The following is a 12,133-nucleotide window of genomic DNA, read 5'->3' on the forward strand; positions in this document are numbered from 1 at the left end:
ATTTGGTTTTGCCTGAGCCCTCGGTGCCTACATCAGTTTTTCTCCCATTGGTCAGCTGTCAACCAAACAGAGACTACTCCAGGAAGTAGCAGTCTAGTGGTTCCCCTTCAGTGAAGTTCAGATCCCTGTATAGGGGTTAAAGGGTGAAAACCAGGGGACTGCCATGAGAACGGTCTTAGTAGTAGCTCAAAGTAAAATCTCTTTGGTTGACACAGTGGTTCCACACCCATGGCCATAACAGATTGAAAGAAGGATCGGCCAATTTGAATTTCAATGCCTCATCCTTTTGCTCTGGTAGGAGATACATCACCAACAGAGATGTCTGTCTTCTCTCATGACATTGAAAACTGATTGGCAGAATGGAGCATACATGCATATGGAAACGTCAATATTATAGTAATTATACTCTTGCACATCAGAGCCGTATTATAGTAGTTACTGTATTTTCTTGTACATAGGATCGGTATTATAGTAGTTATATTCTTGTACCGTACATCAGAGCAGTATTATAGTAGTCACTGTATATTCTTGTACATAGGAGCATTCAGGGCCGCACCGCCAATTAGGAGAGGTTAGGCGTCTATGAGGGGGTACTTCTTACTGGCACATTATTGGGGGTATCTATGGGGGGCACTTTTTACTGGCACATTATTAGGGGGCAACTATAGGGGCGCTTCTTACTGGCACATTATTTGGGGGCATCTATGGGGGCACTTCTTACTGCCACATTATTGGGGGGCACTTTTTACTGGCACATTATTGGATGGTACTATGGGGCACTTCTTACTGGCACATTATTGGGGGGCACTATGCGGGCATCTACTGAGGCCACAAAGAAGGGGTATTTTATATTAGTGTCAGGGACACTATTTGCTGGGCGCAGTTATTTTAGGACACTGCGTGCTAATAATTATTGAAGGGCAGGGCTCGAGTCCTGCGGGAACGTGTGGGAACGGCGTTCCTGCACTTTTTTCATAGCAGGAACGCCGTTCCCTTTCAGGGCCGTCCGTCTTTAATGCTGGGCAAAAGGACCAGGAAGTGGTGAAGGCTTTGTACTCACCGCTTCCTGGTCCTCTGTAGGTAACGCTTGAAGTTAAAATATACCATCTGCAATCCGATGGTATATTCTAAATCCGAGGCGTTCCCATGGTGATAGGGACTCTGCATCATTGGTGGGCAGTGTGCCCTCCCCCCGCCCTTCCCAGTATTAAAATCATCGGTGGGCAGTGCGCCCTCCCCCCGCCCTTCCCAGTATTAAAATCATTGGTGGGCAGTGCGCCCCCCACCCCCCCAGTATTAAAATCATTGGTGGGCAGTGCGCCCTTCCCCAGTATTAAAATCATTGGTGGGCAGTGCTCCCTCCACCCCCATCATTGGTGGCAGCGGCAGTTCCGATCGGAGTCCCAGCAGTGTAATGCTGGGGCTCCAATCGGTTACCATGGCAGCCAGGACGCTAGACAGCCAGACAGGACTTCCTTGTTGCCATGGTAACCGATCGGAGCCCCAGCATTACACTTCTGGGACTCCGATCGAAACTGCCACTGCCACCAATGATGGGGGGGTTGGGGGGGGGAGGGCCCACTGCCCACCAATGATTTTAATACTGGGGAGGACGCACTGCCCACCAATGATTTTAATACCAGGGAGGGGGGGAGGGCGCACTGCCCACTAATGATTTTAATACTGGGGAGGGGAAGGGGTAGGGTGCACTGCCCACCAATGATTTTAATACCGGGGCTGGGGGGAGGGCGCAGTGCCCACCAATGATTTTAATATCGGGGAGGTTGGGGAGGGTGCACTGCCCACCAATGATTTTAATCAGGGGTCAAGACCTGGGAAAAAAAAGTGTGGGAACTCACCCAAGATCCACTGCCACCCGACCCCCCCCAAAAAAAAAAAAAATATATCTGTTAAGACATAATTTGTTTCTTTCATATTATAAGCTCCCCCTATATATATTTTACTTACAGTTCTGAAGACTCAGGGGTGCCGGCTGGCTTGGCCTCAGGGGTGCTGGCAGGCTTGGCCTCAGGGGTGCCGGCTGGCTTGGCCTCAGGGGTGCTTGCAGGCTTGGCCTCAGGGGTGCTGGCAGGCTTGGCCTCAGGGGTGCTGGCAGGCTTGGCCTCAGGGGTGCTGACAGCCTTGGCCTCAGGGGTGCTGACAGGCTTGGCCTCAGGGGTGCTGACAGGCTTGGCCTCAGTGGTGCTGGCAGGCTTGGCCTCAGGGGTGCTGGCTTGCTTGGCCGGGCAGAAGGAGTGTGGGAGACTGTGAGGCCTTTTTTCTCCAAGCTGCTCCGGAAAAAAAAAAAATTTCATTACACCTCAGGTCAGACCACCAATCAGACTCCCAATGTTAATCAGACCTCAGCTAACAGCCCCAATAAGATCCCCAATGTTAATAGGGCCCAAATAAGACCTCAGATCACACCTCAGCTCAGACCCCAATATGAATGACCCCCAATCAGACCTCAGATAAGAGCCTCATGCCTCATAGCAGCCCCCAGTAGCCTCATAGCAGCCCCCAGTAGCCTCAAAGCAGCCCCCAGTAGCCTCAAAGCAGCCCCCAGTAGCCTTATAGCAGCCCCCAGTAGCCTCATAGCAGCCCCCAGTAGCCTCATAGCAGCCCCCAGTAGCCTCTCCATCATCCCCCAGTGCCTCTCACCAGCCCCCGATGCCTCTCATCGGCCCCCAGTGCCTCTCCATCAGTCCCCAGTGCCTCTCCATCAGCCCTCAATGCTTCTCACCAGCTCCCAGTGCCTTTTACCAGCCCCCTGTGCCTTTCCATCAGCCCCCAGTGCCTCTCATCAGCCCCCAGTGCCTCTCCATCAGCCCCCAGTGCCTCTCCATCAGCCCCCAGTGCCTCTCACCGGCCCCCAGTGCCTCTCACCAGCCCCCAGTGCCTCTCCATTAGCCCCCAGTGCCTTTCCATTAGCCCCCAGTGCCTCTCACCAGCCCCCTGTGCCTCTCCATCAGCCCCCAGTGCCTTTCCATTAGCCCCCAGTGCCTCTCACCAGCCCCCAGTGCCTCTCCATCAGCTCCCAGTGCCTCTCACCAGTGGCCTCCCAGTGCCTCTCCATCAGCCCCCAGGCCCCCCAGTCAGTGCCTCTCCATCAGCCCCCAGTGCCTCTCACCAGCCCTCAGTACCCTCTCCATCAGCCCCCAGTGCCTGTCCATCAGCCCCCCAGTGCCTCTCCATCAGCCCCCCAGTGCCTCTCAATCAGCCACCAGTGCCTCTTAATCAGCCCCCAGTGCCTCTCACCAGCCCCCAGTGCCTCTCCATCGGCCCCCAGTGGTACTAGTATTATCAGGGGGTTTATCTGTTTATGCAGTATAATATTGGGGAGCACAGCAGCACAGTGTTGGGGTGGTAGGATGATTTATCCAGAAGATGGGAGGATGATGGAAAAGTAGTAAACTAAGATTTTTTTTGTCAAACTGCAGAGACGAGAAATGGCAAACAAATGGTGGTCTGGTCTGAAAGGAGAAGATGAGGAAAGAGAACATCTACATCAAATGAGACATCACTGGATGTAAGAGGTATGGGGCTGTGTTACCCTGTATGTTCTGTAGTGATATACATAATGTTAGGAGGGAAGGGGTTAGGTTGAGAATTTGGTATGGATGGGGGGCTTTTTAAATTTTCGCCTCAGGCAGCAGAAAGGCTAGGTGCACCCCTGGGAGCAGTATTGAAGTAGTTATATTCTTGTACATATGAGCAGTATTGAAGTAGTTATATTCTTGTACATAGGAGCAGTATTATAGTAGTGATATTCTTGTACATAGGAGGCAGTATCATAGTAGTTATATTCTTGTACATAGGAGCAGTATTATAGTAGTTATATTATTGTACATACTGTAGGAGGCAGTATTATAGTAGTTATAGTCTTATACATAGAGGCAGTATTATAGTAGTTTTATTCTTGTACAGAGGAGAAGTATTATAGTAGTTATATTCTTGTACATAGGGGTAGTATTATAGTAGTTAGATTCTTGTACATAGGAGGCAGTATTATAGTAGTTATATTCTTGTACGTAGGAGGCAGTATTATAGTAGTTATATTCTTGTACATAGGAGGCAGTATTATAGTAGTTATATTCTTGTACATAGGAGCAGTATTATAGTAGTTATATTCTTGTACATAGGAGCAGTATTATAGTAGTTATATTCTTGTACATAGGAGCAGTATTATAGTAGTTATATTCTTGTACATAGGAGCAGTATTATAGTAGTTATATTCTTGTACATAGGAGCAGTATTATAGTAGTTATATTCTTGCACATAGGAGGCAGTATTATAGTAGTTATATTCTTGTACATAGGTGTCACGGCTGTATGTGAGCAACAAGAGCATACACAGTTAATAGAGCTACTGACCGGACCCAAACTAGGGAGGATAAAGGGTGACCCCTGTCAGACCCTCAAAGCTCTCCCTATGCTGCTAAAGCACATGCCCGGATCCAAATGGTGGAACGGGGCATGCCCACGTACCTAAGACTGATGACCACTGTAACCCCTACAATAGTGGAAGGGGCACGGCCACCGGTGCCCTGCTCAGTATATGGAGGGAACCGTGGCCGCCTCAGATCCAGTCAGAAAATAAACAGGTACACAACAATGTCTGCACACTTAGCTGAAGGGGCTGCAGCCGCAGAGAAGACGGATCCAAAGACAGCTGGAAATATCCGGAGTGCTTGCTGCAGCAGAACACAGGTCCAGTGAAATGAAAGCTAACAAGTGAAGATACTCAAGCAAGAGCTACCACTCAAATGAGAACTATAATCCACAGCCTAGAAAGGAGGAGGGGTGATTTAAAGGCAGGGAAATCAAACGCAGGAGGAACAGCTGGGAGGACTCCTCCAAGCTCTGGTAGTGACATAATCACAGGGGTGGAGAAACAGAGCTGTGAGAACGTCTCAAAACTCTGGTAGTGACAGTACCCCCCCCCTCTACGGGTGGACTCCGGACACCCAGGACCCACCTTCTCGGGATGAGCCCTATGAAATGCCCTGATGAGGCGAGTGGCTTTAATGTCCGACACCAGAACCCATATCCTCTCCTCAGGACCATAACCCTTCCAATGAACGAGGTACTGAAGAGAACCGCGGACAATGCGAGAGTCCACAATTCTGGAAACCTCAAACTCCAGATTGCCATCAACCAAAATCGGAGGAGGAGGCAAAGAGGAGGGTACCGTGGGCTGGACATATGGTTTTAAGAGAGATCTGTGAAATACATTATGTATCTTCCAAACCCGTGGAAGATCAAGACGGAAGGCAACAGGATTGATGACTGACAAGATTTTATAAGGCCCAATAAACTTGGGACCCAATTTCCAGGAGGGAACCTTCAGTTTAATATTTCTTGTAGACAACCACACCAGATCACCCACATTCAGGTCCGGACCAGGCACACGTCTCTTATCAGCCACACGCTTATACTTCTCACTCATCTTTCTAAGATTACTCTGAATCTTTTGCCAAATGGTAGACAAAGACGAGGAAAATCTCTCCTCCTCAGGTAAACCAGAAAGAGCCCCTCCCGAGAATGTCCCAAACTGCGGATGGAACCCATATGCACCAAAGAATGGTGACTTATCAGAAGATTCCTGACGACGGTTGTTCAGAGCAAACTCAGCAAGAGGGAGAAATGAACACCAATCCTCCTGGTTCTCTGCCACAAAACAGCGCAAATATGTCTCCAGATTCTGATTGAGGCGCTCAGTCTGACCATTCGACTGCGGGTGAAAAGCAGAAGAGAAGGACAGCCGAACCCCCAGGCGAGAACAGAAAGCCTTCCAGAACCTGGACACAAACTGCGTGCCTCTATCGGAAACAATATCAGAGGGAATGCCGTGCAATTTAACAATATGGTCGACAAAAGCTTGCGCCAACGTTTTAGCATTGGGTAAACCAGGGAAAGGTACGAAATGAGCCATCTTGCTAAAACAGTCCACCACCACCAGGATCACCGACTTCCCAGAGGAACGAGGAAGATCCGTGATAAAGTCCATGGACAGGTGTGTCCAAGGACGGGAAGGTATGGGTAACGGGAGAAGGGAACCTGAAGGCCGTGAACGAGGGACCTTAGCGCGAGCGCACGTCTCACAAGCAGCCACAAAACCCTCCACCGACTTACGAAGAGCCGGCCACCAAAATCTCCGAGCAATGAGATCTACCGTGGCTCTACTCCCGGGGTGACCAGCAAGAACAGTATCATGATGCTCCTTGAAGAGTTTGTGACGTAGCTCAGGAGGCACAAACAACTTCCCAGAAGGACAACGGGCAGGTGCCTCAGTCTGGGCAGCCTGGACCTCGGCCTCCAAATCGGAATATAGAGCAGAAACAACTACCCCCTCTGCCAAAATGGGACCCGGGTCCTCGGAGTTTCCTCCTCCCGGAAAACAGCGAGAGAGGGCATCAGCCTTCACATTTTTGATCCCAGGGCGGAATGTAACGACAAAATTGAATCTGGAGAAGAACAGAGACCATCTGGCCTGTCTCGGATTCATACGCCTGGCCGACTCCAAGTATGCCAGATTCTTATGGTCGGTAAAAACGGTGATAGGGTGCCTGGTCCCCTCCAACCAATGGCGCCATTCCTCGAAAGCCAACTTGATGGCCAACAACTCCCTATCTCCCACATCATAGTTTCTCTCTGCCGGGGAGAGTTTTTTTAGAGAAAAAGGCACAGGGTCGCCATTTGGCAGGAGAAGGGCCCTGGGACAAAACTGCACCCACACCCACCTCGGAAGCATCCACCTCAACAATAAAAGGTAAGGAAACATCGGGATGCACCAAGACGGGAGCAGACGCAAAACTCTCTTTAATCTTAGAAAAAGCTGCAAGCGCCTCCTCCGACCAAGAGGAAAAATCCGCCCCCTTTTTTGTCATGTCAGTAAGGGGTTTGACAACAGAGGAATAATTCAAAATGAACTTTCTGTAATAGTTCGCAAAACCCAGAAAGCGTATCAATGCCTTCTGATTGTCAGGAAGCTCCCACTCAAGTACAGCACGGACCTTCTCCGGATCCATGCGAAAACCAGAAGCAGAGAGGAGAAAACCCAGAAATTGAATCTCCGATACCATAAAAAGACATTTCTCCATCTTGGCGTACAATTTATTTTCCCGCAGAATCTGCAGAACCTGAAAAAGATGATCCTGATGGGTCTGAACATCAGGGGAAAAAAATCTAAATATCATCAAGATACACCAATACAAATTTCCCCATTAAATGGTAGAAAATACTATTAACAAAATGCTGAAAGACGGCCGGAGCATTCATCAGGCCGAAAGGCATAACGAGATTCTCGAAATGCCCGTTAGGAGTATTAAAGGCCGTTTTCCATTCATCCCCCTCTCTGACCCTGACCAGGTTGTACGCGCCTCTCAAATCCAATTTGGAAAAAACCTTGGCCCCAACAATTTGGTTGAAGAGGTCCGGGATCAGAGGAAGGGGATAGGGATCGCGAATCGTGATACGGTTCAGCTCCCTAAAATCTAGGCAAGGTCTCAGAGAGCCATCTTTTTTCTTAACAAAAAAAAAACCTGCGGCAACAGGTGATTTTGAGGGACGAATATGCCCCTTATCGAGACTCTCGGAGATATAGGTTCGCATTGCGATTCTTTCCGGTTGTGAGAGATTGTAGAGGCGTGCTTTTGGCAGCTTGGTGCCGGGAATGAGGTTAATGGGACAGTCAAACTCCCGGTGAGGAGGTAGCTCCTGAACACCGCTCTCGGAAAACACGTCCGAGAAATCAGAGAGAAATGATGGCACAGTTTTAGTAGACACCTCTGCAAAAGTCGCTGTGAGACAATTTTCTCTACAAAAGTCACTCCACTCATTTATTTGCCTTCCTTGCCAATCAATAGTGGGGTTATGTCTAGTGAGCCAGGGTAACCCCAAAACTAGAGGAGAAGGCAATCCGTTAAGGACAAAACAAGATATATCCTCCACATGAGTGTCACCTACAGCTAGCCGGATATTGTGAACAATGCCCTTCAGCGATCTCTGTGAGAGTGGAGCAGAGTCAATAGCAAAAACAGGTATATCCTTTTCTAATGTGCAAACCTGCAAACCATGCATGGCTACAAATTGAGTGTCAATAAGATTGACGGCCGCTCCACTATCGACAAAAATCTCACAAGAAATGACTTTGCTCTCTAGCGCCGCCCTAGCAGACAGGAGAAAACGGGAACTGCAGGTCAGAGGAAAAGCATTAATTCCTACATCAACTTTGCCCAAAGTAGCAGATGAAGCAGAACTTGATGATTTACCTTTTGAGGTATTTCTCTTATTAGTGCTCTTAGTACAGTTCAAGAATCTCCTAGACGGACAAACATTTGCCAAATGAGCTATGCCCCCACAACAAAAACACACCATACTCTGAGGACTAAATCCTCTTTTATCAGGGGCAAGTCGACCTAGCTGCATGGGCTCCTCCTCAGAGGGGAGCGAGACAGGATTAGGCCCCTGCACACTGAATGAGTCCGCACCACTGCCCCTAGACTGACAATGGCTGGACAGAGAGGTCTCGTTTCTTTCTCTTAGACGCCTGTCAAGGCGTACCGCCAATGACATGGCAGACTCTAAGGACGTTGGTCTCTCATGGAAAGCAAACGCATCTTTCAATCTCTCTGAGAGACCATGACAGAACTGACTCCGGAGTGCAGCATCATTCCAACCTGAATCAGCTGCCCATCTCCGAAATTCAGAACAATAAAGCTCCGCAGACAGTTTGTTCTGGCATAAAACACGTAAGTTAGATTCAGCCAGAGCAACACGATCCGGGTCATCATATATCTGCCCCAGGGCCACAAAAAATCTTTCCACGGATCGAAGGGAGGGATCCCCTGATGGCAGCGAAAAAGCCCAGGTCTGAGCATTACCCCTGAGCAGGGAGATGACAATCCTCACCCTCTGCTCCTCCTTACCAGAGGAGTGAGGACACAAGCAAAAATGGAGTTTGCATGCCTCTCTGAAGCGAACAAAATTCTCACTGCCCCCGGAGAACGTTTCCGGAAGTGAGACCTTTGGCTCGCAACAGACTCCATGGGCCGGAGCAGAGCCCAATGCTTGAAGCTGAGACATAGATTGACGGAGATCCGCTACTTCCAAAGAAAGACCCTGCATGCGGTCAACCAGGCCAGAAAGCGGATCCATGTCAAAAAGGACGGTTTTGGTGGATTATAATGTCACGGCTGTATGTGAGCAACAAGAGCATACACAGTTAATAGAACTACTGACCGGACCCAAACTAGGGAGGATAAAGGGTGACCCCTGTCAGACCCTCAAAGCTCTCCCTATGCTGCTAAAGCACATGCCCGGATCCAAATGGTGGAATGGGGCATGCCCACGTACCTAAGACTGATGACCACTGTAACCCCTACAATAGTGGAAGGGGCACGGCCACCGGTGCCCTGCTCAGTATATGGAGGGTACCGTGGCCGCCTCAGATCCAGTCAGAAAATAAACAGGTACACAACAATGTCTGCACACTTAGCTGAAGGGGCTGCAGCCGCAGAGAAGACGGATCCAAAGACAGCTGGAAATATCCGGAGTGCTTGCTGCAGCAGAACACAGGTCCAGTGAAATGAAAGCTAACAAGTGAAGATACTCAAGCAAGAGCTACCACTCAAATGAGAACTATAATCCACAGCCTAGAAAGGAGGAGGGGTGATTTAAAGGCAGGGAAATCAAACGCAGGAGGAACAGCTGGGAGGACTCCTCCAAGCTCTAGTAGTGACATCATTACAGGGGTGGAGAAACAGAGCTGTGAGAACGTCTCAAAACTCTGGTAGTGACAATAGGAGGCAGTATTATAGTAGTCATATTTTTGTACATAGGACCAGTATTATAGTAGTTGTAGTCTTATACATAGAGGCAGTATTATAGTAGTTATATTCTTGTACATAGGAGAAGTATTATAGTAGTTATATTCTTGTACATAGGGGTAGTATTATAGTAGTTCTATTCTTGTCCATAGGAGAGGATAGACGCGTGCTGTTGAGCTCCCTGCAGGGAGGGGGCATGGCTTCTGACCCAGGTGGAGGGGAGGGGAGCTGGGCTGATGATCCTGGGAAAGCCCAGAGCTTGGAGTGTGGCCTGCAGCATGGAGATCTTGGAAGCGATAATCTGGCTGGAAATGGTGGCTGGTGAGTCAACTGAAACTTGTAGTGCTTCTGGATTGAGTACAACTGTGACAAAGAAAAGTTTATTTAAACTGGAAAGGCGCATTTCTAAGTTAAGAGATGAGATAAAGACAGAAGCTGATCCCAAGAAAAAGCTTATGATATGAAGTATGAATGCCTGGATGACTGCACACGTGAACTTGATATATTAAAAGATAAACTAGATAAAGGTAAAAAAGACAATACCTAAAGTGGAAAACTGGGCAATGGAGAAAAAGAGGGAGGCCAGAGCCCAGAATGTGAAGATGAAAGAAATCATAGAAATAAAAAAGAAAGATTACAGCAATGTGCATAATATGGTGAAACAAGGACACCCTCAGAGATGTGTGGGTGCAGCGCCTGGAGGGTCACTGCTTTCAGGGTCACTATGTATGGGGTCTGAGCAGTCAGTCTCTGAAAATGCTGGGAATACTATGGAGCAAAGTGAGCCATCCAACAAGGAGTTAATTGCAGTGGACTCAGCTTGTAACTCTGGTGAAGTGAATGAGAACAGCAATCCTGTGTGTGAGCAGGAGAGTGCTTCATGTATGGACATTGTGGACGGGACCCCGCTCAGTGCTGTGGAGGAGACCCCGCTCAGTGCTGTGGAGGAGACCCCGCTTAGTGCTGTGGAGGAGACCCCGCTCAGTGCTGTGGAGGAGACCCTGCTCAGTGCTGTGGAGGAGACCCTGCTCAGTGCTGTGGGTGAGACCCGGCTCAGTGCTGTGATTGAGACCCCGCTCAGTGCTGTGATTGAGACCCCGCTCAGTGCTGTGATTGAGCCCCCGCTCAGTGCTGTGATTGAGCCCCCGCTCAGTGCTGTGATTGAGCCCCCGCTCAGTGCTGTGATTGAGACCCCGCTCAGTGCTGTGATTGAGACCCCGCTCAGTGTTGTGGATGAGACCCCGCTCAGTGCTGTGATTGGGACCCCGCTCGATCAGCTCTCAGAAGAGACAACTACACAGACTGGAGCAGACATGGAGGTCAGTACGCAGGACCCTCAGCCGTCCAAATTGTCAGGTACACAGCAGTCTGGAGCAGACACAGGTGGATATGCAGGACAATCTAGAGTCAGTAAGCCTGTAGTGGAGAGGCCCAGTACTGATCCTCCTGCTGATCGTCCACAATTCAGGAGACTGTTCTCCAATGTTACAAGGCCGGCTAACCCTCCACCTCAGAGAAGGAACGCTGTACGGATTAAGTATATGGGTCCAGAAGATAGCCTCCCCTCCAGACTGTATATAGGGAAAGTTCTTCTGAAGGACTTCATGAAATTTAAGGCCTCTGAGGTGTACGCCCTGATCCATATCCCCTCCAGCAGGATCTATGACATCAGCTTTAAGCTTCAGTATGATCTGGACTTATTCTGGAACATATACAATGACACGAAAGAGCAGTCAATCTGGGAGCATCTACAGGTGATCCAGCTGTCCAAGCCTCAGGTAGTGAAGGCCACCATCTTGTTCCAGTCTGAGGTGGTGGTGCTGGCAGATCTGGAGCATTGGCTGAGCAGACAGTGTCTGCTGAAGAGTCATCCCGGAAAAATCTATGATGAGGAAGACATCTGGAATGGCGGATACACCGTGATGATACAACTAGAGCAGAACAATGGTGTGACCAGACATCTGCCGCACTCCTTCTACCTGGGCTCAGAGAGAGGGATATGCTACTACCCCGGTCAGCCGCGGCTGTGTCACAGATGTGCGGGCAGGCATCTCGCCATCAACTGCTCCCGTATTAAGTGCTCATTTTGTGGACAGTTTGGTCATTCAAAGGACGACTGTACAGGTCCGGTCATCTGTAACCTGTGTTTAGGATCTGGTCATACGTTCCGGGAATGTCCGCATGCAGATCATAATAAAGGCAGTGTTGAGATCTTCTCAGAGGCCATGGAGGAAGGTCAGGAGGATGTCACTGCAAGAGCAGATACAGCCCCAGAAACTGGTAATCGTCCTGCTGAAGCAATGC

Source organism: Bufo bufo, chromosome 5, assembly GCF_905171765.1.
Source record: "Bufo bufo chromosome 5, aBufBuf1.1, whole genome shotgun sequence".
Lineage (NCBI taxonomy): Eukaryota > Metazoa > Chordata > Amphibia > Anura > Bufonidae > Bufo > Bufo bufo.